This window comes from Scyliorhinus torazame, chromosome 10 (genome assembly GCF_047496885.1).
Source record: "Scyliorhinus torazame isolate Kashiwa2021f chromosome 10, sScyTor2.1, whole genome shotgun sequence".
Classification (NCBI taxonomy): domain Eukaryota; kingdom Metazoa; phylum Chordata; class Chondrichthyes; order Carcharhiniformes; family Scyliorhinidae; genus Scyliorhinus; species Scyliorhinus torazame.
Genome location: NC_092716.1, coordinates 112,092,088 through 112,116,947, shown reverse-complemented (window position 1 = coordinate 112,116,947; position 24,860 = coordinate 112,092,088). Strand labels below are relative to the sequence as shown.

Sequence of the window (24,860 nt, the reverse complement as noted above, 5' to 3'; positions counted from 1 at the left end):
CCCGTTGCATAAAAGTTCAGGGCCACCGTAACCTTGACGGACACTGGGAGAGGGTGTCCCCTGCCAGTGCCACGCGGTGACAGGTGTGCCAGCAGGTGGCAGATGTGTGCCACGGTTTCCCGGCTCATCCGGAGTCTCCTCCTGCATTCCCGGTCCGTGAGGTCCTGGTATGACTGCCGGGGCCGGTACACATGGGGCGCCCTCGGGTGCCTCCGTTGCCGTGGGGCCGCGACGTCCTCCTCCCCCTCCTCGTCCTGTCGGTCAGGTGTCCCTCCAGCCTGGGCGGCTGCCGCCTGCCCCTCTGCGGCAGCCTGCGCCGTCTCTCTGGCACGCTCCTCTTCCTCCTCCTCCTCATCCAGGGCAACATAGACATGAGCGGCTGCCACCACGGCGGCCAACATCGCTGGATGATCTGAAAACATGACGGCCTGGTGGGGGGGGGGGGGAACGACGACATGTCATCATTGCCCATATCCCCTCCTCCCCCCAGCCAGGTGGCATGGACCGCATGGGTCCAACTGTTGGAGGCTGGCACCTGGCCAGGTGGACCAACTCACTTGCCCTCCCATCCCCCTCCTCGGCACGGACCCCCCCCCAACCTCCACCCCGGCACGGACCCGCCCCCAACCTCCACCCCGGCACGGACCCCCCCCCCCAACCTCCACCCCGGCACGGATCCCCCCCAACCTCCACCCCGGCACGGATCCCCCCCCAACCTCCACCCCGGCACGGACACCCCCCAACCTCCACACCGGCACGGACCCGCCCCCAACCTCCACCCCGGCACGGACCCGCCCCCAACCTCCATCCCGGCACGGACCCCCCCCCCCAACCTCCACCCCGGCACGGATCCCCCCCAACCTCCACCCCGGCACGGATCCCCCCCCAACCTCCACCCCGGCACGGATCCCCCCCCAACCTCCACCCCGGCACGGACCCCCCCCCAACCTCCACCCCAGCACGAACCCCCCCCAACCTCCACCCTGGCACGGACGGACACCCCCACAACCTCTACCCCGGCATGGATCCCCCCCCAACCTCCACCCCGGCACGGACCCCCCCCCCCCAACCTCCACCCCGGCACGGACCCCCCCCCAACCTCCACCCCGGCACGGACCCCCCCAACCTCCACCCCAGCATGGACCCCCCCCAACCTCCACCCCGGCACGGACCCCCCCCAACTTCCACCCCGGCACGGGCCCCCCCCCCAACTTCCACCCCGGCACGGACCCCCCCCCTCAACCTCCACCCCGGCACGGACCCCCCCCCAACCTCCACCCCGGCACGGACCCCCCCAACCTCCACCCCGGCACGGACCCCCCCCCCAACCTCCACCCCAGCACGGACCCCCCCCAACATCCACCCCGGCACGGAACCCCCCCCCAACCCAGCACGCACCCCCCCCGAAACTCCACCCCAGCACGGACCCCCCCCAACCTCCACCCCAGCACGGACCCCCCCCAACCTCCACCCCGGCACGACCCCCCCCCCAACCTCCACCCCGGCACGGACCCCCCCCCCCAACCTCCACCCTAGCACAGACCCCCCCCAACCTCCACCCCGGCACGGACCCCCCCCCAACCTCCACCCCGGCACGGACCCCCCCCAACCTCCACCCCGGCACGGACCCCCCCCCCAACCTCCACCCCAGCACGGACCCCCCCCAACCTCCACCCCAGCACGGACCCCCCCCAACCTCCACCCCGGCACGGACCCCCCCCCCACCCAACCTCCACCCCAGCACGGACCCCCCCCCAACCTCCACCCCGGCACGGACCCCCCCCCAACCTCCACCCCGGCACGGACCCCCCCCCCCCAACCTCCACCCCGGCACAGACCCCCCCCCAACCTCCACCCCGGCACGGACCCCCCATCCACCTCCCCGGCACAGACCCCCTCCCGGCACTCCACCGGAGCCCAGCCTACTCTAACCAGCACCCACCCCCCCCCACCCCCGCCGCACACACACACACACAACCCGAGACACACCTCTCCTCACGCATTCAGACTGCGGCCACGCCATTGCCTGCCCAGAGCCAACCCCCCAGGCCGTCACTCACCTCCACGCTGGTCGGCGTGAGCCTGGAGCACCGGGTCACGCCGATGAAAAGGAGGTTTAATTTACGTCGACGTGAACGGTCATCACGTCGACGGGACTTCGGCCCATCCGGAAGGGAGAATATCGGCAGGCCGAAAATCGGCTGCCTTGCGCAGACCCGTGACATTCTCCGCGGCAGCGGCGACATTAACGCCCCGCCGACTTTTCTCCCTTCGGCAACCGGCGGGGGCGGGATTCACGGCGGCCAACGGCCATTCTCCGACCCTCTGGGGGGTCGGAGAATGACGCCCCACATCTGGAGCACTGTGTACAATTTTGGTCTCCTTTTTTAAGCAAGGATGTAGTTGTGTTAGAAGTCCAAAGATGTGCAGGTTAGGTGGATTGGCCATGCTAAATTGCCCTTAGTCCAAAAAATGTTAGCTGGGGTTACTGGGTTACGGGAATAGGGTGGAGGTGTGGGCTTAAGTAGGGTGCTCTTTCTAAGAGCCGGTGCAGACTCGATGGGCCAAATAGCCTCCTTCTGCACTGTATATTCTATAAAATTCCATGAGAAGCAGTTCAGAGAAGGTTTACTAGGCTAATACTTGGAATGGACACATCTCCGCTATGTGCACAACTCTTCAGCCTTACAATGACATTAGAGTCAAAACTAACAAGATAAATAGTCATTCAAAAACCAATTAAATACATTACCCTATTAGAAGGTCATAAAACTGTCAAGATAAACAAATTCACAGTCCCCATGACAGTTGGATCAACAGCGGCTACTAAATTGAATCCATTAGTGAAATTGGAGCTCAGTCAAGCATTCTGAAAGAGATTCTGCTGAATGTCTATATCAACAACCTCAGCTGTGTTAAATTAATTAGTGGGGCTTTGAACTAAGTCAAGCATTCATAAAGGGATTGCATTATACACTGTGTCAACAGAACATCCAAAACAGAATACATTAAAGCTTCTGAAGTGATTGAAATAGTTTAGCCATCTGCTCATGCTTGTAAGCAGTGTAACAAATGGCTGAGGTGTCAATAAAAGAGCTCAGCCACCTATAAAAGCTTTAAAGCAGTAGAATATATGTTTGAGCTATCATTCAATTAAAATCAAAGGGAAAATTGACAGTTAAATATGAATATCATTATTGTTCAATGCAAAAGAGTACATTATCCATTGTATAAAGTACACAAATGAGACTGAAGACTCTACCACTTTCATAATGCTGGTAAATTTAATGATCATTTTTTAAGTTATCATTAAGAACCAAGCCCTATCATCTTGAATGCACTAAAAACATATTTGACTTATGATACAGCATTACACGATAATGTAATGGCAGCAGTGTGCGCCATCTACAAGAAACACTGCAAGAACCCACCAACAATCCTTAGGCAGCACCTTCCAAACCCATGATCACTCCCATCTAGAAGGGTAAGGGTAGTAGACACCTGGGAATACCACCACCTGGAAGTTTTCCTCCAAATAATTCACCACCCTGATTTGGAAATATATCACATTTTCTTCACTGTCACTGGATCAAAATCCTGTAACTCCCACCCTTACAGCATTGTAGGTGTTTCAACACCACGTGGACTGCAGCAAGAAGGCAGCTCACACCACCTTCTCAAGGGCAATTAGGGATGGGCAATAAAAGCTGGCCTAGTCAGCGATGCCCACATCCCATAAATGAATAATATAAATTATTGGCAACATGTTTTGAACTGACCTGTCAAAAGGTTTATAAACCGAGGCTATGGGTTCCCCCATGGCTCGCAGAACTTCTGACAACAGAAGCCGGCCCAAATCCATTAAAATTGTGGGGGGGTCAACATTGTCCACTCCACAGTGGAACCGGTAAAGTCGGGACTGCAATGTGTGGGTTTAAGACTCAGCCCATTTCTTCAGCTGTTCAAAATTGCTAACAATGGGAATGGGGGTGCGACTTTGTATATGGAACCCGCCCCCCTGTTCTTTCACCCTCTTGGTATAGGTTTGCCTTGCGTTGGGACAAAGATCCAGCCACAGGTAAGTGTACATGTTATATATAACCAGTAAGTCAAATACAATGACAAGGGTTTCTGTGCAACACATGGACTCACTAATTTTGTATAGATATGGAAAGCACACACTACCACTCAGAGAATGTGACCCCACTTACACAAACAGTGTTTGTCTTTTATCACAAGGAAAATATCTAAGATATTTAAATAAATTTCAAAATAGAAGAGTGTGATTTTGATCAAAGTCTCCTCTATCAATGGAAACTTAATATGCGATCAGAGAAATACTGCATACATTTAAACACACAAAGAGTTATCTGCCTTTTTGCCAACAACCTATACTAAATCTAACAAATCAACCATGTATCAATTTCCATCCATACAATGGACAATCTAAATTTAAAAATGTTTATGAACTGGAGAGCATGAAGCGGTTACATTGTGTTTTTCTGGAAAATGTCACACTAATGACAGTTGTCATTGTCAAAGTGTTCGGTTCAGGAGGCGCCTTCTGAGAAAAACCTTGTACTTCTTAATTGCAACATCGATTTAATGTTTTTACCTTTCCCATGCTCCCTGAAGCACTGGAGCATGTGCACTGCTTTGTTACTCGGGGACTTTCAAACTCAACACAGTTTGATCAGTCACACATGGACAGATGATTGCGCGAAGACTGAAAAGGAGGTTACCGATCAATCTTTACCTAATTGGAAAAGCCAAGCAGCCCAAAACTCATTTACTGTCTTTGTCAGTATATTTTGTAAGTTTTCAGTAACTTAATGATCCAATGGTTCCAATCTGAAATGCACCAGTAGTATTTTTAACTTTCATCATTGTTACAACCCCAGTTAATATTCTAACCGGATGGGAAGTTCCCAGAATGGAACCATGGCTCAATAGACTGGTACTGTTTTCTTTATAAAACATGAAGGAACACAGTCACAGGACCACTAATTAGATTTAACAACAAGAAATAAGCATTTATTAACCATGAACATTTTAGGATTAATATGGATTACAAAGTAACCCTTAATCTACAATGGTCTGATTGACACAAAGCCCCTTTTAAACAAACAGAATGACTGTGGGTAAATACACTCTCCACTCTGAATGTTTGTGGATGTCTCCCGAGAATCCTCCCAGACGATTTTCACGTGAGAGTTTCCAAACTCCATTCCCCAAAACACACTTTAAAATCTTCTCTCACAATACTGCTTTCCCTTAGCTTTTTGCATTCTGAAATCCAGGCCAGGTTTTCCATATGACACTTTTTAAACCACGCTTCCGTTTCACTTTTAACGGCGTATCCAGCCCAGGATTTCACACCGACCCCTTTACAATTTCTTTGTCTTGACTGCTGTGCACACTGCTCACAATTGCTTCAATCCTCGATTTCCAGACTGTATTAAATGGCATCAGACATTTGTTTTCCCTTTGAAAGCTTTGTCCCACTTTAAATCGGGTTCCTGCAATTGTCTCTTTAACTCAGAACACTTTGTTTACTTTTCCTTGAATTCTTCTGAACATGTTCATTTAACTCAAGACTTCTTGGACACCTCTTCATTTCCTTAACTAGCTGGACTTTAGATTCCAGGCATCTGTTTTCTTAACCATTACTCCATAGTATGTCTTTTCTTCTAGCAAGGCTGAGAGACATTTTCCCTCTTTGGTCTTCTAAAACCAACTGCTTCTAGCAGAGCTGTGAGAGCTACCTGCTCGCTCACTATCTATCTCCAATATTATAACTTCAATCAAATTAGCTAAATTAAAACTTTAAAGTTTCTCTACTTTACAAGCTAAACAACACTCACATGCTTATGCCTTTGACGTATTTTTCATACCTTAGCCCTCTCTAAGCATAATAGAAACACAGTTGGAATTTAATCAACCCCCACACATACAAATACCTTTGTCTAGCATAGATTGAGCTATAGATCTCACCCTTGCAAGCACAGAAACATTAAATTAAACACGCTTAAAACTATACCTTATTTCTAATGTTTGCCAATACAAATCTAATTCCCTTAAAACTACTTTTGTTTTCCTAACATCATGATTACTCATTCTGTTTGGTGTTTTTGCTTCACTGCAAAAAAGAAGAGCTCATGAAAGTGTAAAGTGCTCTTCTATCTGGGCTTCAATTCATCCATCCTGATGCTATAAGGCTTTAACGTCCTCATTCCGTACTCAGATTCAGTTCCATTGCAACAATGTGTCTCATGTGATGACAAAACAGATATTTAGAGAGGAGCATTTGGAACAGAAGCACTATTGAGTTCAAAACACATCGTGAAACTAAGAGTAGGAATCTGGGAACAGGAGTAGATGATTCATCCCCTTCATTCAGTTCCAACATTCAATTATATCATGGGTGAAATGCTTCAATTGTATATTGTGACTATATTGTGATGTATATTGTATATTGTGATGTAGGTGGTGGTTATTAACTGGGTATTCAATTGAGCCCTATGAAAATAGACACAGGGCAGAGTTAGAAAGGTGCTACTACAGAGGGGAAGGCAGGCAGGGGGGTTGGGTCTTCCAAACCTGATGTATTACTACTGGGCGGTGAATGTGGAGAAGGTGCGGAGCTGGGCCTGCCTTGGTCTGCTTTCAAAGCCAGCGATTTAGCCCTGTGCTAGCCCGGTAATAATAGCTTCATTGAGAATTTGGAGGCAATTTCGCCAACATTTCGGGTTGGGGGCAGGGTCAAGGGAAATGCCGATTCGGGGGAACCACAGATTTGAGCCAGGGAGGTGGAATGGAAATTTTCGGAAATGGGAAGAGAATGGGGTTAAGACATTGAAAGATTTGTTTCTTAGGGGTCGGTTTGCAGGATTGAAGGAGCTGGAAGCGAAGTATGGGCTGGAGCACGGAGAAATGTTTAGATACATGCAGGTTCGAGATTTTGCCAGAAAGGAGATACAGAACTTCCCTGAGGAGCCAGCCTCCACATTTCTGGAGGAGGTGCTGACGACAGGGGGACTGGAGAAGGGGGTAGTGTCAGCTGTCTACGGAGCTATTTTGGAAGAGGCGAGGGCACCACTGGAAGGGATCAAAGCAAATTGGGAGGAAGAGTTGGGAGAGGATATGGAGGAGGGGTTCTGGTGTGAGGTGCTCCGGAGCGTGAATGCCTCCACCTCGTGTGCGAGATTGGTGTTGATACAGCTGAAGGTGGTACACAGAGCACACCTCATGAGGGCGAGGGTGAGCCGATTCTTTGAAGGAGTAGAAGATGTGTGAACGTTGTGGGGGTGGGGGGGGGGGTGGGGGGTGGGGTGGGGGTGGGGGGGGGGGAACACCCCGCTAATCACGTTTATATGTTTTGGTCCTGTCCGAAGCTTGAGGATTACTGGAGGGAGGTTTTTAGGGTAATTTCTAAAGTGGTGCACGTGAAACTGGACCCGGGCCCCCGGGAGGCCACATTCGGGGTGTCGGACCAGCCAGAGTTGGAAACGGGTGCGGAAGCAAATGTTGTAGCCTTCGCCTCGTTGATCGCCCGAAGGCGGATCCTGCTGGGATGGAGATCAGCCTCTCCACCCTGTGCCCTGGTGTGGCGGGGGGGATCTGTTGGAATTCTTGACTCTTGAAGGTTAAGTTTGAACTGAGGGGAAGGATAGAAGGGTTCTACAATTCATGGGCATTATTCATTATGCACTTTCAATAACTGGATAACATCGAACATTAGTTGGGGGGGGTGGGTGGGAGGGTTGGGGGGAGGGGCGATGGGTGTTAATGGTGGCTATGAGTGATTCCTGATTCCTTTTTGTCATTTGTTTATGTGAACATGAGGGCGAATGTTTGGGGTTTGGTGGGAGGATGGGATCGTTGTTATTGATATGGGGTTTGACATATTTGTATACTGATTATTGTTTATTGTTGGTGGGTGTAAATTTGGGAGAAAATGTGAAAAAGGAGGAGAATAAAGAAATATATATTTTTTTAAATAGACACAGGGAAAAACTGTAGGAGTTGGGTTGGGAAGTGTATCCATGTACTATGTAACATTGTAAATAAATATACAATTGTGTAAAGATTGGCTCCAGTTCTATCCTCCATCAACTGCCATGCCACCTCCAAGGGCTGTTAAATTCTGGCTTAAGGGTGAAATCTAAAATTGCATTCTGTATTGTGTTACAGTCCTCCTGCTCTAGAACTTACTGCTTTGAGGCATTATATAAAACCATCCTGGAAATTTGGTGTATTAAAAAGGAGAGGATTATCAGCAACGGAAAACCCCCAGTAAGGTAAAGTCATGATAGAAGAGCACTTATTGGACATGCAAGAATTCCTTACAATTAATCAGAATTGATTACAAAATCTGGGACTCTCAACAGCTGATAGAAGCAAACAAAATGTCTTGTACCTTAGGCGTTCATGTGATCAAGATTCCAAGGGACAGAATACAGGGGCGTATAGTGACAATATGAGTGGTCATGACACACAGGACAGTGCTATCACATCCACAGGCTAATAGCCCAGAGTAGGTACTCTATTCTGGAGCACTCTAGTGATTGGAGGAATGCAACAATTATGGGACATGCAGGGAAAGCTACTGGTAAGTTGGTATCAGTTGAATGTTTAGTATGATGGCCAATAAGTGAAGTCCAAGACCTGGCAGAATGGGGTGAAAGAGTGCAGTATAAAGAAGCACAGTACAGGTATTGATTGTTCCAGAAGTGACTATTGCATCAGAAAACAATTACCCCACCACAGAAAGACCCATCAATAATGCAAATGGGAGTTGTCCTGATAGACATGAAAGTGTAAAAAGGGTTCTTAGCTTGAATAGATTAAATAATAAAATAAAGGCCAAAGAACAGCCCCTGAACAAATTAGAAGCAGAAATCCGATTGATCGTGAACTTTGATGGCTACCTGCAATAACCCGCACTAGACCTACAGGGTAAAAGCAGTTAGCCTCCCCATGAGCCTCGTTGAGTTCCCACTAGGGGAACTCGAGTGCCCATGGACACTCTAATAATCGGTAATACAAGATTAAGGTTGGAATTTATTTTTCCAAGATGCTATTAGTCGGAAGATTGGACACACCTGATGCGGGCATTGAGGATCGGAAGCAATACGCTGAATGTGCACGTTACTTTTTTTCGAGTGAATGCTATCACCGGTGAAGACCGACAAACGGTAATCCTTTTAACTGCCTGTGGGGTCCACACTTATGAGGTGATAAAAGTCTGACGCATCTCGCAACCCAGAAACCAAGAATTTTGAAGAACTTGTTACTGGTTACACAGCATTATAACCCCAGGCTGTCAGTCATTGTGCAGAGATACCATTTTAACATGACGGAGAGGAGCCCAGGAGAGTCCGTGACCGGGTTCCAAACATGTTTGAGAAAACTATCCATTTTTTGTGAGTATGGCACTCCACTCTTGGAGATGCTACGAGACTGCCTGGTCTATGGTATCAATAATACGGCAACCCGAGACTTCCGGTAGTGGCCATGGAGGAGTAGGTCGCGCATTCGGTAGCTCCTGCCTGGAACGGACTCTCGGACCTTTTTTCAGGCGTTTTCACTGACTTTTTGGGACAGATTGGTGAAGCGAACATTGCCAAAAAGGATTCCCTCTCTGTTGTATGGATAGCTGGACCAGGAGTGGCCGGGTGAAGCGTTTAAGTCCCGACAGACAGAAGCGTGCGGAGCGGGTGCCAAAGCACAGCATGGCAGCCGGTATAGACCAGGGAGCGTGAGCACAGTGGTCACAGGAGCATCAGGAGTTCCTTAGGGGCTGCTTTGCTGATCTTAAAAAGGACATGCTGGCCCCGATGAAGGCATCAATAGACCAAATGATCGCAACTCAGACGACACAAGGGAAAGCGATAAAGGAGATGGAGAAAAAGATATCCGACCATGAGGATGAGTTGGTCGTACTGGCCCTTAAGGTGGAGGTGCAGGATGACCTCCACAAGAAGAGGCAGGAGAGGCTGGAGGACCTAGAAAACAGCTCCAGGAGGCAGAACCTGAGAGTTGTGGGCCTCCCTGAAGGTGTGGAAGGGTCCAAAATGCTGGAGACGCAGATGGGAATGGGGGTATTCCCTCGGCCCCTGGAGCTGGACGGGGCGCACAGAGCCCTCGCAAGGAAGCCCAAGGCGAATGAACCGCCGAGGGCCATGGTTGTGAGATTTCATCACTTCTCAGACAAGGAACTTGTCTTGTGGTGGGCTAAAAAAGAACGGAGCAATAGGTGGGAGAACAGCGTGATACGCATCTACCAGGACCTGGGTGCGAAGCTGGCCAAGAGACGTGCTGGATTCAACCGGGTGAAGGCGACCCTCTTCAGAAGGGGGTGAAATTTGGGATGCTACACCCAGTGAGGCTATGGGTCACGCACAAGGAACGACATTACTATTTTGAGACGCTGGACGAGGCGTGGACATTTGTTAAACAAGAAAAGCTGAACTCGAATTAAAGGACAGTTAAGCTTTGGTGGAATGCGGTGGTGGAGCTGGGTAACACGGTACCGTTTTAATATAAGATTGCATACAATGTTGGGTGCGTGTAAGGGCTGTGGCGGTGGCTGGAGGGTGCTGTGTTTTCGGCAAAGTTGAGATACGGAGGGGGGAGGGGGCCCTGTACTGAGTGTGATTTTTCGGGAAGTTGGAGCCTTGGTTCAGTGTCTCCTCACGGGGCTATGTGAGTGTCTTTTGTTTGTTTTTCTTTTCGTATTACTATTTATTCACTGGGGCTGGAGAAGTAGCTAAATTGTTTTTTTCATAAGGGGAGAGGGGTCCGGATAATGAGGCGACAGTTTGATCGGCGCCAGGAGCGGGAGCTACTGGGGTCAGCAGAGGTCAGCTGACTCTCGGGAGCGTAGTGGGGGGTGAGCAATAGCTTAGCTGGTGCTTGATTGGGGGATTTTGGGTCGCTGTTGGGGGGGAAAGGGGAGGGGGTGGATGCTGCTTTTCTGACAGAGGAGGTATCAATTTCGGGGAACCAATTGATGGTCGGGGGCGGTGGCTCCCTGTGGGGATGCTCGAGAAAGCGAGGGGCACGGTCTCGAGGTTAGCCAAAAAAGGGTGATGTCTAGTCGGCAGTGTGGGGGTGGGGGGTGGGGGGGGTGGGGGGGGGGTGGCGTTAGCCCCCCGTCCAGGCTGATCACCGTGGAATGTGAGGAGTTTGAATGGGCCGGTCAAAAGAGCGCGTGTGTTCGCGCATTTAAAGGGGTTAAAGGCAGACAAAGCAATGCTTCAGGAGACACATTTAAAGCTCGTAGATCACACGAGATTGAGAAAGGGATGGGTAGGCCAGGTGTTTCATTCAGGGCTGGATTCGAAGACCAGGGGGGTAGCAATTCTGATCAGTAAGGCTGTGGCATGTGAGCTGGGAGAATTGTGGCAGATAAGGGGGGCACGTATATAATGGTGAGTGGAAAGCTGGAGGGGGTCCGGGTGGTGTTTGTGAACATCTACGCTCCGAATTGGGATGATGTGGAATTAATAAGACGCATGCTAGGCAAAATCACGGACTTAGAGTCTCACAACCTGATCATAGGGGGAGACTTTAACACATTGACCCCGAACTGGACCGGTCGAAGTCCAGGGCGGGGGGGGGGGAGAGGCAACCCAAAGGAAATTGTTGATCGAGCCATCTTTATACTTACAACAGGCTGTGCAGATTTTGTTATCAAGGGAACGTGCTGAAAAGGGGACGCAGGAACTCAAGTTTATGGAGGTGAACTTTTCTGGACGCACACTCTCCCAGTGTGCAGCACCTCCCGGGACGGAAACCTTACCCTGGACCCGTAACCTTAGGGGCCTGATCCGATAGCCGAGGACCGAGGCAGCAAGGCGTGATACTGCCCCAGAGACAGTAGAAGGGCAGTTCAGGCATTGTGGCATGCGGGACACGTACATGTGTGGAATGGTAGTGAATGCAAATCCCAAAGAAACCAGGTGGCACGCTGCCCCAACAGAGGTAGGTGAAGCCCAGGGCCCATACTTCCCACATTGACCAGCAGGATGAGGATTGTATGCAGTTAAATTGCACTGCAGCATCCAGAGTGACCCTCACCCGGATCACCGTGTGAGTCAATGGTCACCCTTTAGAGATGGACCTCGAGTGGCTTCCGGTGGCGACATGTAGGTAGAGGTTACACGTTGAGTGGCTTCTGCTAGAGCTTTCGTTGTATGGCCCTCTTCACCCAGATTTGGGGGGAAATTTTATATGATTGACCTCCAGAAAAGTTGTGGTAACTAAAGGATGTCGAAAACCCAATGGAAAAATACTAGATGAAAAGGAGCGAGTGATAGTCCACTTGAGAGCTCGGGTTCGGTGCGGAGTTCCGTTGGTAAAAAGATGGCGGGAACAAGCTCGGGTGGGGCTGTGCCCATTACAGTGGACAAGCTGGCTGAGGTGATGGCGATGGAGTTTGAGCGGCAGTTTGCAAAGCATTTTGAGCGGCTTGGGAAGAAGATGATGACCTCTGGTCGTTCCAACCAAAGCTAAAGGCTACATGGCAGGCGGCCTTCAATAGGGCAAAGGTAGCGGTGCACAAGAGTAACGCGCAGTTTGGAGTGGTCTATCTGGTGAATTTGAGAGTTACGCACAACTCCAGGGGCTATTACTTTAAAACGGCGGAGGAGGCAGAGACGTTCCTGAGGCTGAAGGACTGGGACTGAACTGAGTTTGGACTCTGGTTTTTCTTATGTTGTGGTTGTGAGGGGATGGTTCTGGGATGCTGGGGTAACATGTTGGGGTTTGTTTTCTTGGTTTGGGGTCTATTATGTTGGATTGTTTGGAAGGACTGGATGTGGGTGAGCTTTTATGTTGTTTTTCTGTATTGGGCATGTGGGGAGGAGGGGGCTCTGACAGGGGCCACCTCGCTGGCAAATGCAAGTTGGGTAGTGAACGGGAGCGAGGTGGGGGGGGTGGCTGCAGCCGTTGGAGCCTGCGTGGACAGGATTTGATGGGCCTGGGAGGTGTCAATGTTAGGAGGATAAGGAGTACGCAGAGAGAAATTGTTTCAAGACTAAGTGGCTGGGGGGTTTCTCAGTGGGTAGGGGTAACTGGTTGACAGTGATTAGGGGCCGGATTGAGTCCCGCTTGCGGGGCAGTGTCGGGGGCGATGAACATGATTGACAGGAGGAAGGGGGTGAGAGGCCACTGGTCTAAGTGGTAATGTGGAACATGGGGGGGTTGGGTGGACCAGTGATGATGTCGGATAAATGAAGAGGATGGTGGCTACCATATCGAATTTGGATACGCCTCAGTTAATTCTAGGTGGGGACTTAAATACAGTGTTGAATCCGAAGGTGGATCGGTCAAATCCGCACTCACTGGCTACGTTGGAGGTGGGGTGGAATGAGACAGTGAGGTTGTTGGCTGGGTTTAAGAAGGAGATAAGGGGAGTGGATCTATGGCGGTTTTTGCATCCTGGGGTGGGGTGTACTCCTTTTTTTCGCCAGAGCATAATGTGTACTCAAGGATTGACTTCTTTATTATGGGGAAGTCGTTGGTGTCAGGGGTGAGGAAAGTTGAATACTCGGTGATTGTTATTTCGGATCATGTTCCGCATTTGGTCCCGGAGAAGAGGCCTGCACAGAGGCCAGCATGGAGGTTGGATGTGGGGCTGCTGGTGGATCTGAATTTTTGCGTAAAGATGGGGAAGGTGATTGATGACTATGTGGGGTTCAATAGGAACGGTGGGATCATGTCATTAGTGGTTTGGGAGGTGCTGAAGGTGGTGGTAAGAGGCGAGATCATCTTGTATGCGGAGGATCCCACTCTGGAACTTCAGGTGAGTAGAAAGGAACTGCAGACACGGTCTGACCTTTTGTCTACAGGGAAAGTGGCACGGCAGTTAAGGCGGGTGAAGATGGTAGTTTATGAGTATGGGGAAAAGGCAGGTCGCTTGTTGGTGGGCCAGCTCTGCCTGCAGGCGGCCAAGCGAGAGATTATTTGGGTCCGGGACGGGATAGGTGAACAAAGCATTTGAGGAATTTTATAAAAGGTTGTACAGGTCGGAGCTCCCGAGTCAGATATCAGGGATTTCTTGTGTGGTTTGAGTGTCCTAGAGTAGGTGAGGAGGAGAGGGCAGGGCTGGAGGAGCCAGTGGGGATTGAGGAGGTTCAAGCAACGATAGGGAAGATGCAAATGGGAAAGGCACCAGGGCAGGATGGGTTCTGGGTGGAATTTTATCAAAGGTTTTTGGATAGGCTGACACCGATGTTGGTGGAGATATTTGAGGATAAGATGGCTAAGTGGCAGCCCCGGAGACAATGGGACAGGCATTTATTTCGCTGTTGCTAAAAAAGGATAAGGACCCGATAGAGTGTGGATCGTATAGGCCAATATCTCTGCTAAATATGGATACCAAGAATGCCTCCCCCAGGTGATTGGGGAAGATCAGACAGGGTTTGTAAAGGATATGCGGCGTTTATTTAATGTGGTGCTCTCGCCACCAAAAGAGAGGAAGCCGGAAGTGGTGGCGGCGCTGGACATGGAGAAGGCATTTGACCGTGTAGTGTGGAGTTACTTGTTTGCGGTGTTGGAGAGGTTTGGTATTGGGCCTTAGTTTGTGGCATGGGTCAAATTATTATATAGGGAACTGAAGGCGAGTGTGCACACGAATGAGGTGAATTTGGGTGAATGAGGCCCCAGGCCCCCCCCCCCCCCCCCCCCCCCTGTTTGTGCTGGCGATAGAACCCATGGCCATTGCGCTAAGGTGCTCGGATAAAGATAAAGATAAAGATCCTTTGTTGTCACAAGTAGGCTTACATTAACACTGCAATGAAAAGCCCTTCGTCGCCATATTCCGGCGCCTGTCCGGGTACACAGAGGGAGAATACAGAATTCTCAGCTGGTACGGGAAATGAACCCGCGTTGCTGGCCTTGTTCTGCATCACACACCAGCTGTCTAGCCCACTGAGCTAAACCAGTGGAAGGGGATAGTGAGGGGGCGTGTGGAGAATTGGGTGTCTTTGTATGCTGATGATATGTTGATGTACATCTCTAACCCAGGTTCCACAGTGGGGGATAGAATGGGGCTGCTCTGGAGATTCGGGGATTTTTCAGGTTCTAAGCTAAATCTGAAAAAGTGTGAATGCTTTCTGGTGTCTTCGCCAGGGGGTGGGAGCTGGCGGCTCAAGACTGAGCCCAGCCTCGTAAATTGAATTTCATTAGCCTGTTGGTAGGGTCAAGGCGGATTTGCTTAAATTTCACTCTCCCTGTTGCCAAAAGCCTTAGAGTTTCTGTTGCTGGGTTAGTGCTGCATAACTGATTTCACAACTATCCATTGTCACAGTAGGTTGCCTGCCATTTCACTGTCTGACAGCTCCGAGTGGTTATGGACTCATTGAAGAGGGACTATGAATCTCAGTACTTGCTTTTATTTGAAAGTATGTAATTGAATGAAATGTCTCTTGTTGTAAGGGATAGTGTAATTAAAGGAATGCATATATAAATGATTTTTTTATGAATGAGAGTGTTTATTTTAAAAATAAGATCTGTAATAGACACTTGGAATAAGATTTTATAGCTCCTCCCACTGGAGGGATCTTCCGGTCCCGCTGAAGTCATTGGAGTTTTGAATAGCTCGCTGCATTTTCCAGCCCCGCCCCTGCTGTGATGGGCTGGAAAATTCTGCCCTCGGAACTGTATTTTATTTAATCCCAGAATGGGTTTTAAGGGTTTCTCATGGTGGATACAGCATGGGTTAGCATGGTAGATGTAAGGGCAAAGGATTGTGGGTGGGGGCATATGTTAATACTAAGTTGGCAAAGAGATTATAAAAGGTCATTGGGTGGGCAGGAGGGCATATGTTAACATGGGGTGTACGATGGGGCATAGGGATGGGCAGATGGGCATGAGTTGGCATGGCGAGTATTAGGAGCCATGGGGTGTGGTGGGTGGGGCATGTATTGCCATGGATGGGACATGGGGAGTTTGTGGGGTCTGAGAGGTGAGGGCAATTTTATGTTTTTCTGTTTTTTAGTTCAATTTCAACACAGTGCTGGAGCACAATGCAGCCCCCCCGCCCGCTGCCCAGCCCGCCTCTGTACCTCCGCTCTCATTGCAGGGTCACACAGTCGAACTCCCAGGGAGCCCCACCATCCCAGAATGAAAATCTGAAACTTGGTCAGGCCTTTTTAGAAATTGGGTTTGCAGAATCGGGATTTCTCACGACTGTCCAACCAGTGCGGCACGGTGGCATGGTGGCTAGCACTGCTGCCTCTCAGCGCCAGGGACCCAGGTTCGATCTGACCTTGGGCGACTGTGTGGAGTTTGTATGTTCTCCCCAGGTCTGTGTGGACTTCCTCTGGGTGCTCCTATCTCCTCCCACAGTCCAAAGATGTGCACGTTAGGTGGATTTGCCATGCTATACTGCCCCTTAGTGTCCAAAAGGTTAGATGGGGTTACAGAGATAGGGTGGGGCCGTGTGCCTGGGTGCTTTATCGGAGGGTCGGTGCAGACTCGATGGGCCAAATGGTCTCCTTCTGCATTGCAGGGATTCTATGGTTCTATGGCTGCATGGGCCAAAATCTAGGTCTAAAAGTTGAACCTTGGAGAAATGCATAATATGTTCCCAACCTTGGGTGGCTCAAAGAACATGAAATTGGTAACTTTTCCACAATGTTTAACATGCTGATCTGCCTGATGGCTATTCTTGCCATAGAGCAAGTGCAATTAAGGTTCATCAGACTTGTTTCCAGGATGGTGGAAATGTCCTGTGAAGAGAGAGTGGGGAAACTGGGCTTGAATTCTCTAGAGTGTCGAAGAATGATAGGTGATCACATGGAAACCTTAAAGGGATAGACAGGACAGATGTTTCCCCTGATTCTAGAACCAGGAGACGCAGTTTTAAAATAAGGAGAAAGCCACATAAGACCGAGATGAGGAGAATGTTGTTTACTCAGAGGGTTGTGAATCTTTGGAATTCTCTATCCCAGAGGAAGCTCGGTCATTGAGTATGTTTAAAGCAGGGACGGACAGATTTTGAACTACCAATGACATAAAGGAAAATGGGGATAGTGTGGGGAAAAGGCATTGAAGTAGATGATCAGCTATGATCTTACTGAATGATGGAGCAGGTTCATTGGGTTGAATGGTCTACTCCTGCTCCTAAGTTCCTGGTGCGCTGGCTTCATAATTTTATTATGGGTGAAAATGGGAAATGTAATTCTTTAGCCTGGCACGTTATGAAAATAAAGAAGTTTGTTGAAAATGCTTCAGCTGTTGCAACACTAGCCATTGTGGAGGCAGTGGATATATGATTCTATTTGTCAAATGTATAAGTGAGATTCCGTCTAACATGTTTACTGCAGATAGTTTACCATTGGATGTCATGTGGATCATTTAAGTAAAATTCATGAGTATCGATCTATCGTCGGCACGAACCAGCTCTTTGTCTGCTCTCTTCCACAAAAAATATTTTATGAAATTGTAAAATAGAAGGCTTCATCACAGCTCCCTGCTGATGCCTATACAATACAATGATACAGGTATATTGTGCAGAAACTGACAAAATGCACCAATAACTACGATAAACTGACAGAGATATAATATATACTCTACAGCGATAATACAAAATACAGATAAATATGTGCAGATACATACATTGTATCCCAATACCAAAGCAATAGGCTCCTGGAATCTGACCCACTGTTGCAAGTGTAACTGTCTGGAACCCTAGCTCTCTCACACAGAGAACCAGAGACCTACCCTAAATCCCACAGTTGTGGCCTGAAAGCATTGTGTCAGTGGCTTCCACTCCTGGAAGGCACAGCAGCCTGAAGACCTTAACCCAACAAGACTGGAAAATAAATTATTATTTTTCACCCATGTAATAATCCTCACGAGGCCCAGAGGGATACCCTAATCGATCTCCCATGGGACCCGTGGAATATGAACTTCCCCACTAGCTGGCCCAGCGGGGCTCATAATTAGACTGTATAAAAGCTGATCAGGGTCCAGCATACTGGTAGTCCCGACTGGGACTTATAGCAGCCGTGTACTTTGACCGTGAATAAATGACTGTTTACTCAACTACTCAACTGTTCCGGAAACATGCCTCTTCATTCACCTGAGGAAGGAGCAGTGCTCCGAAAGCTAGTGATTTGAAACAAACCTGTTGGACTTTAACCTGGTGTTGTAAGACTTTTTACTGTGCTCACCCCAGTCCAACGCTGGCACCTCCACATTATGGCTTCCAGGGAAGGTACACTCTGGGATTAATTGTGTCAACCGATTAAAAGTTTGGGGCCTCAAGGGATGACGTGAATCCAGCTGAGGCATTTCAAAGGATAGGATTCCCAACATATTCCTTTGATGCTGGAGGTGGGAATGAGGTGGGAGGATGGGACTGGATGGCAGTACATTTGGAATCTAAATAGCTAGGGAAAACACGACTGAGGAATTCTGGCCCATATTCTGGACGTTTCTCTTCGGGCAGAATTAAACTGTTCCGCTCTCTTCAGTCCCAGGAATTTAGGGCTGAGATGCTGTTACAAGTACACAAATGATGCTTGGATACAGAAAAATACCCAGAGGTACAATTATAGATTTTGTAACCTATAATTGAAATACAGAAAGTGATCTTCGGGTCGTAGACATCTTAATAACACAGCTTTATGTATTTTCCACTTAATGTGATAATCTCAAACTCCTTTCTCCACTATTTTAATGGAGACAGTAAGAATTTAAAATAAATGGGTTGACACCTCTGATGAAATAGAAGAGAGATCATTTCAAAACTAACGTTTTAAGTAAAGTAATATATCTCATGGTTCCAATGTTCCATGAAGTAAGGAATTAAAAGGTGGTGGTAGGCAACTCCAAGATGTAATAAAAGTACAGAACTTTATGTTCCAGACTTATAATAATAATCTTTATTATTGTCACAAGTAGGCTTACATTAACACTGCAATGAAATTACTGTGAAAATCCCCTGGTCGCCAAACCCTTCGGGTACACTGAGGGAGAATTGAGAATGTCTGAATTACCTATCAGCATGTCTTTCGGGACTTGTGGGAAGAAACGGAGCACCCGGAGGAAACCCACGCAGACACAGGGAGAATGTGCAGACTCTGCACAGACAGAGACCCAAGCCAGCAATCGAACCTGGGACCCTGGCGCTGTGAAGCAACATTGGTAACCACTGACTTAAGTTATTGGGAAGAATATTTGGAACCGCATAAGAATTGAATGAGTGAGTTCTCCCAATGAGCCTGAGAATGCACAGCCAGAGTGAGACAGCAAAGAGTGAGTTTGTAAATTTGAAGCTAGGTGGGAATTCGAAGCTGGGTGGGGAGGAGGTGCTTTTTATCCCTGGTAAGTGACTGGTAAGTAGTTATTCTTTTCATTGTCTAATGTATTTATTTTTTCCTTTGTTTTTTGGAATTGTAGTTGTATAAGTCACCTAAGATTTAAGACATGGCAGGAGATACCAGACCCGTGTCATGCTCCTCGTGTGCGATGTGGGAGCTCAGGGACATATCCACTGTCCCTGGGTCCTTCACGTGCAAGAAGTGTGTCCAGTTGCAGCTCCTGTTAGACCGCTTGACGGCTCTGGAGCTGCGGATGGACTCACTTTGGAGCATTTGCAATGCTGAGGAAGTCGTGGATAGCACGTTTAGCGAGTTGGTCACACCGCAGGTGAAAGGTACTGAGGGAGATAGAAAATGGGTGACCAAAAGACAGAGCACGAGTAGGAAGGCAGTGCAGGTGTCCCCTGCGGTCATCTCCTTGCAAAACAGATATACCGCTTTGGATACTGTTGAGGGAGATGGCTCACCAGGGGAAGGCAGCAGCAGCCAGGTTCATGGCACCGTGGCTGGCTCTGCTGCGCAGCTGGGCAGGAAGAAGACTGGCAGGACGATAGTGATAGGGGACTCAATCGTAAGGGGAATAGACAGGCGGTTCTGCGGACGCAATTGAGACTCCAGGATGGTATGTTGCCTCCCTGGTGCAAGGGTCAAGGATGTCTCGGAACGGCTGCAGGACATTCTGGGGGGGGGGGGGAGAGGATGAACAGCCAGCTGTTGTGGTGCATATAGAGAACATAGAACATAGAACAGTACAGCACAGAACAGGCCCTTCGGCCCTCTATGTTGGCACCAACGATATAGGTAAAAAACGGGACGAGGGCCTACAAGCTGAATTCAGGGAGTTAGGAGTTAAACTAAAAAGTAGGACCTCAAAGGTAGTAATCTCAGGATTGCTACCAGTGCCACGAGCTAGTCAGAGTAGGAATGTCAGGATAGATAGGATGAATGCATGGCTTGAGAGATGGTGCAAGAGGGAGGGATTCAAATTCCTGGGGCATTGGAACCGGTTCTGGGGGAGGTGGGACCAGTACAAACCGGATGGTCTGCACCTGGGCAGGACTGGAACCGATGTGTTTGCTAGAGCTGTTGAGGAGGGTTTAAACTATTGTGGCAGGGGGATGGGAACCGATGCTGGAAGTTGGAAGGTAGTAAAACAGGGACAGAAACAAAAGGCAGTAAGGGGGAAAGTGTAAGGCAGAGAAGCCATAGTCAAAAATCAAAAAGGGCGACAGTACAAGGTACAGTGACTGAGCAAAGCTCAGTGAATAGGACCAGTAATACTAAAAGGAATAAAATGGGAAGTAAAAACTTTAATGGTAAGCGAGGTGGCAAGTTGTTACATGAAGATATGGGTTCAACGACAAGGAAAATTAGGAGAAAAGTTAAGAGGAAATAAAACTCAGGAGAGGTTACTGATCGAGGTGTTAAGATTCAGAACAGAGGTAAAAAAGCCAACATAAGTGTACTTTACCTGAATGCTTGCAGTATTCGGAATAAGGTAAATGGCGCAAATCATCGTGAATGACGATGATTTAGTGGCCATTACTGAAACATGGTTAAAGGATGGTCACGACTGGGAGTTAAATATCCAAGGGTATCAAACTATTCGGAAGGACAGAGTGGATGGTAAGGGAGGTGGTGTAGCTCTGTTATTTAAGGATGACATCCGGGCAATAGTAAGGGATGACAATGGTGCTATGGAGGATAAGGTTGAATCAATTTGGGTGGAAATCAGGAATAGGAAGGTGAAAAAGCCACTGATAGGAATAGTCGATAGGCCACCAAATAGTAACATTATGGTGGGGCAGGCAATAAACAAAGAAATAATGGATGCATGTAGAAATGGTACAGCAGTTATCATGGGGGATTTTAATCTACATGTCGATTGGTTTAACCAGGTCGGTCAAGGCAGCCTTGAGGAGGAGTTTATAGAATGTATCTGCGACAGTTTCCTAGAACAGTATGTAATGGAAGCTACAAGGGAACAAGCGGTCCTAGGTCTGGTCCTGTGTAATGAGACAGGATTGATTCATGATCTCATAGTTAGGGAACCTCTCGGAAGGAGCGATCACAATATGGTGGAATTTAAGGGTGAGAAGGTAAAATCAAACATCAGTGTTTTGTGCTTGAACAAAGGCGATTACAATGGGATGAGAGAAGAACTAGCTAAGGTAGACTGGGAGCAAAGACTTTATGGTGAAACAGTTGAGGAACAGTGGAGAACCTTCCAAGCGGTTTTTCACAGTGCTCAGCAAAGGTTTATACCAACAAAAAGAAAGGACGGTAGAAAGAGAGAAAATCGACCGTGGATATCTCAGGAAATAAGGGAGAGTATCAAATTGAAGGAAAAAGCAGACAAAGTGGTAAATATTAGTGGGAGACTAGAGGACTGGGAAATCTTGAGGGGCCAAAAGAAAGCTACTAAAAAAGCTATAAAGAAGAGTAAGATAGATTATGAGAGTAAACTTGCTCAGAATATGAAAACAGATAGTAAAAGTTTCTCCAAATATATAAAACAAAAAAGAGTGGCTAAGGTAAATATTGGTCCTTTAGAGGATGAGAAGGGAGATTTAACAATGGGAGATGAGGAAATGGCTGAGGAACTGAACAGGTTTTTTGGGTCGGTCTTCACAGTGGAAGACACAAATAACATGCCAGTGACTGATAGAAATGAGGATAAGACAGATGAGGACCTTGAGAGGATTATTATCACTAAGGAGGTAGTGATGGGCAAGCTAATGGGGCTAAAGGTAGACAATCTCCTGGCCCTGATGGAATGCATCCCAGAGTGCTAAAAGAGATGGCTAGGGAAATTGCAAATGCACTAGTGATAATTTACCAAAATTCACTAGGCTCTGGGGTGGTCCCGGCGGATTGGAAATTAGCAAACGTGACACCACTATTTTAAAAAGCAGGTAGGCAGAAAGTGGGTAATTATAGGCCAGTGAGCTTAACTTCGGTAGTAGGGAAGATGCTGGAATCTATGATCAAGGAAGAAATAACGAGGCATCTGGATGGAAATTGTCCCATTGGGCAGACGCAGCATGGGTTCATAAAGGGCACGTTGTGCCTAACTAATTTGGTGGAATTTTTTGAGGCCATTACCAGTGCAGTAGATAACGGGGAGCCAATGGATGTGGTATATCTGGATTTCCAGAAAGCCTTTGACAAGGTGCCACACAAAAGGTTGCTGCATAAGACAAAGATGCATGGCATTAAGGGGAAAGTAGTAGCATGGATAGAGGATTGGTTAATTAATAGAAAGCAAAGAGTGGGGATCAATGGGTGTTTCTCTGGTTGGCAATCAGTAGCTAGTAGTGTCCCTCAGGAATCAGTGTTGGGCCCACAATTGTTCACAATTTACATAGATGATTTGGAGTTGGGGACCAAGGGCAATGTGTCCAAGTTTGCAGACGACACTAAGATGAGTGGTAAAGCAAAAAGTGCAGAGGATACTGGAAGTCTGCAGAGGGATTTGGATAGGCTAAGTGAATGGGCTAGGGTCTGGCAGATGGAATACAATGTTGCCAAATGTGAGGTTATCCATTTTGGTAGGAATAACAGCAAAAGGGATTATTATTTAAATGATAAAATATTAAAACATGCTGCTGTGCAGAGAGACCTGGGTGTGCTAGTGCATGAGTCGCAAAAAGTTGGTTTACAGGTGCAACAGGTGATTAAGAAGGCGAATGGAATTTTGTCCTTCATTGCTAGAGGGATGGAGTTTAAGACGAGGGAGGTTATGCTGCAATTGTGTAAGGTGTTAGTGACGCCACACCTGGAGTATTGTGTTCAGTTTTGGTCTCCATACTTGAGAAAGGACGTACTGGCACTGGAGGGTGTTCAGAGGAGATTCACTAGGTTAATCCCAGAGCTGAAGCGGCTGGATTACGAGGAGAGGTTGAGTAGACTGGGACTGTACTCGTTGGAATTTAGAAGGATGAGGGGGGATCTTATAGAAACATATAAAATTATGAAGGGAATAGATAGGATAGATGCGGGCAGGTTATTTCCAATGGTGGGTGAAAGCAGAACTAGGAGGCATAGCCTCAAAATAAGGGGAAGTAGATTTAGGACTGAGTTTAGGAGGAACTTCTTCACCCAAAGGGTTGTGAATCTATGGATGGAGCCGGCTCGAGGGGCCAGATGACCTACTCCTGCTCCTAGTTCTTATGTCATGTTCTTATATCGGCTGCAGGAAGTGGAAATGAAGCAATTTCCGCAGATGAGTTAAGAACATCATAAAGATAGAGTATTATACAACCTGCCTGTGTTTGTTGTACAATAACTAATGAAGATTAATTGCCATGTGTGGAAGGGAAGTTAATGTGAGGATTAGTTGCCCACTTAGAGAATGCATTAATATTAGTTGCTATTAAAGAAAAAGCACTTGCTAAAGCATGCTGGGTATGCTTGACTATATTTTAATACTGCTTTTGAATAAAACTTAGAAGGTCAGGTAACGTAAACAAAATCTACTTAGTATTTTGGACTCGGCCTTATTAAGATAACAAGTTGTTCTTCCGAAGGACAACAAAATGCGTACTAGAGTCGTTTTTAGCCAAGGCAAGAACATACGTACTATGTATTTCATCTTATGTGCTTTCCAAGATTTGTTTAATATAAACAATTGCCCAGCCAGCTGCTTGTTTACTTCTTTATGTATTTCAGACAATAAAGAATAATGGTTTTCGGCTGTATAATTCAGAGTACTGTGCAATGGCTATTTAGCCTACTGCAGTATCTCCACGATATTGTGCTAAATAAAATTCCTGAAACGAAGCTCGAAGCCTCTGTCTCTATTATTATTTCCACGACACCATGAATAATCAACAACTCCAACTGAAGGTGAGTTACTGAGAACTCAGCTCCTCTATGTTCTGCCATTTCTATCGAATACCTGAATGGCATGTGACCCAATGTGCTGCACCTCTTATCCCTCCTAATGTAATATTGTACACACATTAAATGTCTGCAGTTTTACCTGTGTGATCTCCCACTTTTCAGAATGCAGCAAACCGCCCTGTGATGCTCCACACTCAATCACTGTCACACCACTAGATAGGTGGCTCGGAGCTGTCATTGGGTTAATCAGGGACTAACCATCCGTATGATCCTATAGAGAAAGACAGGAGAAAATGTCATTTTTCTACATTGTACAACTTCCTGATTTACTTCAACTTATATTTACAATCTGTGAGTGCCATCCAACATCAATTAGATGAAAAACTCAAATTTGGAATAAGGGTGCTGGTACTCAAAAGCTGAGTGAAAAAAATATCACCACATTGGCACTGCTGAAAACTTGGCTGCAGCAATTGGCATTTGGATACAAAGAAAAAGAAAGAACAAAGAAAAATTACAGGACAGGAACAGGCCCTTCGGCCCTCCAAGCCTGCGCCGATCCAGATGCTCTATCTAAAACTGTCGCCTATTTTCTAAGGATCTGTATCCCTCTGCTCCCCCAAGGACATTGGTTCCAGTCCGGCCCAGGTGTAGACCGTCCAATTTGTAGTAGTCCCA

General features: G+C 47.8%; 1 protein-coding gene across 3 annotated transcripts in view; it reads right to left on the bottom strand.

The window, feature by feature from the left end:
• st3gal2 (ST3 beta-galactoside alpha-2,3-sialyltransferase 2) overlaps positions 1 to 24,454 on the bottom strand; it is a 345,283-nt gene extending 320,829 nt beyond the window's left edge. For 2 of the 3 annotated variants that reach the window (XM_072518611.1, XM_072518613.1), the window contains exon 1: positions 24,322 to 24,454. The gene's annotated coding sequence lies outside the window, so the exon portion shown is untranslated. The remainder of the gene's footprint in view (positions 1 to 24,321) is intronic. The other variant, XM_072518612.1, reaches the window with a different exon arrangement.
• Positions 24,455 to 24,860: the final 406 nt, after the last annotated feature.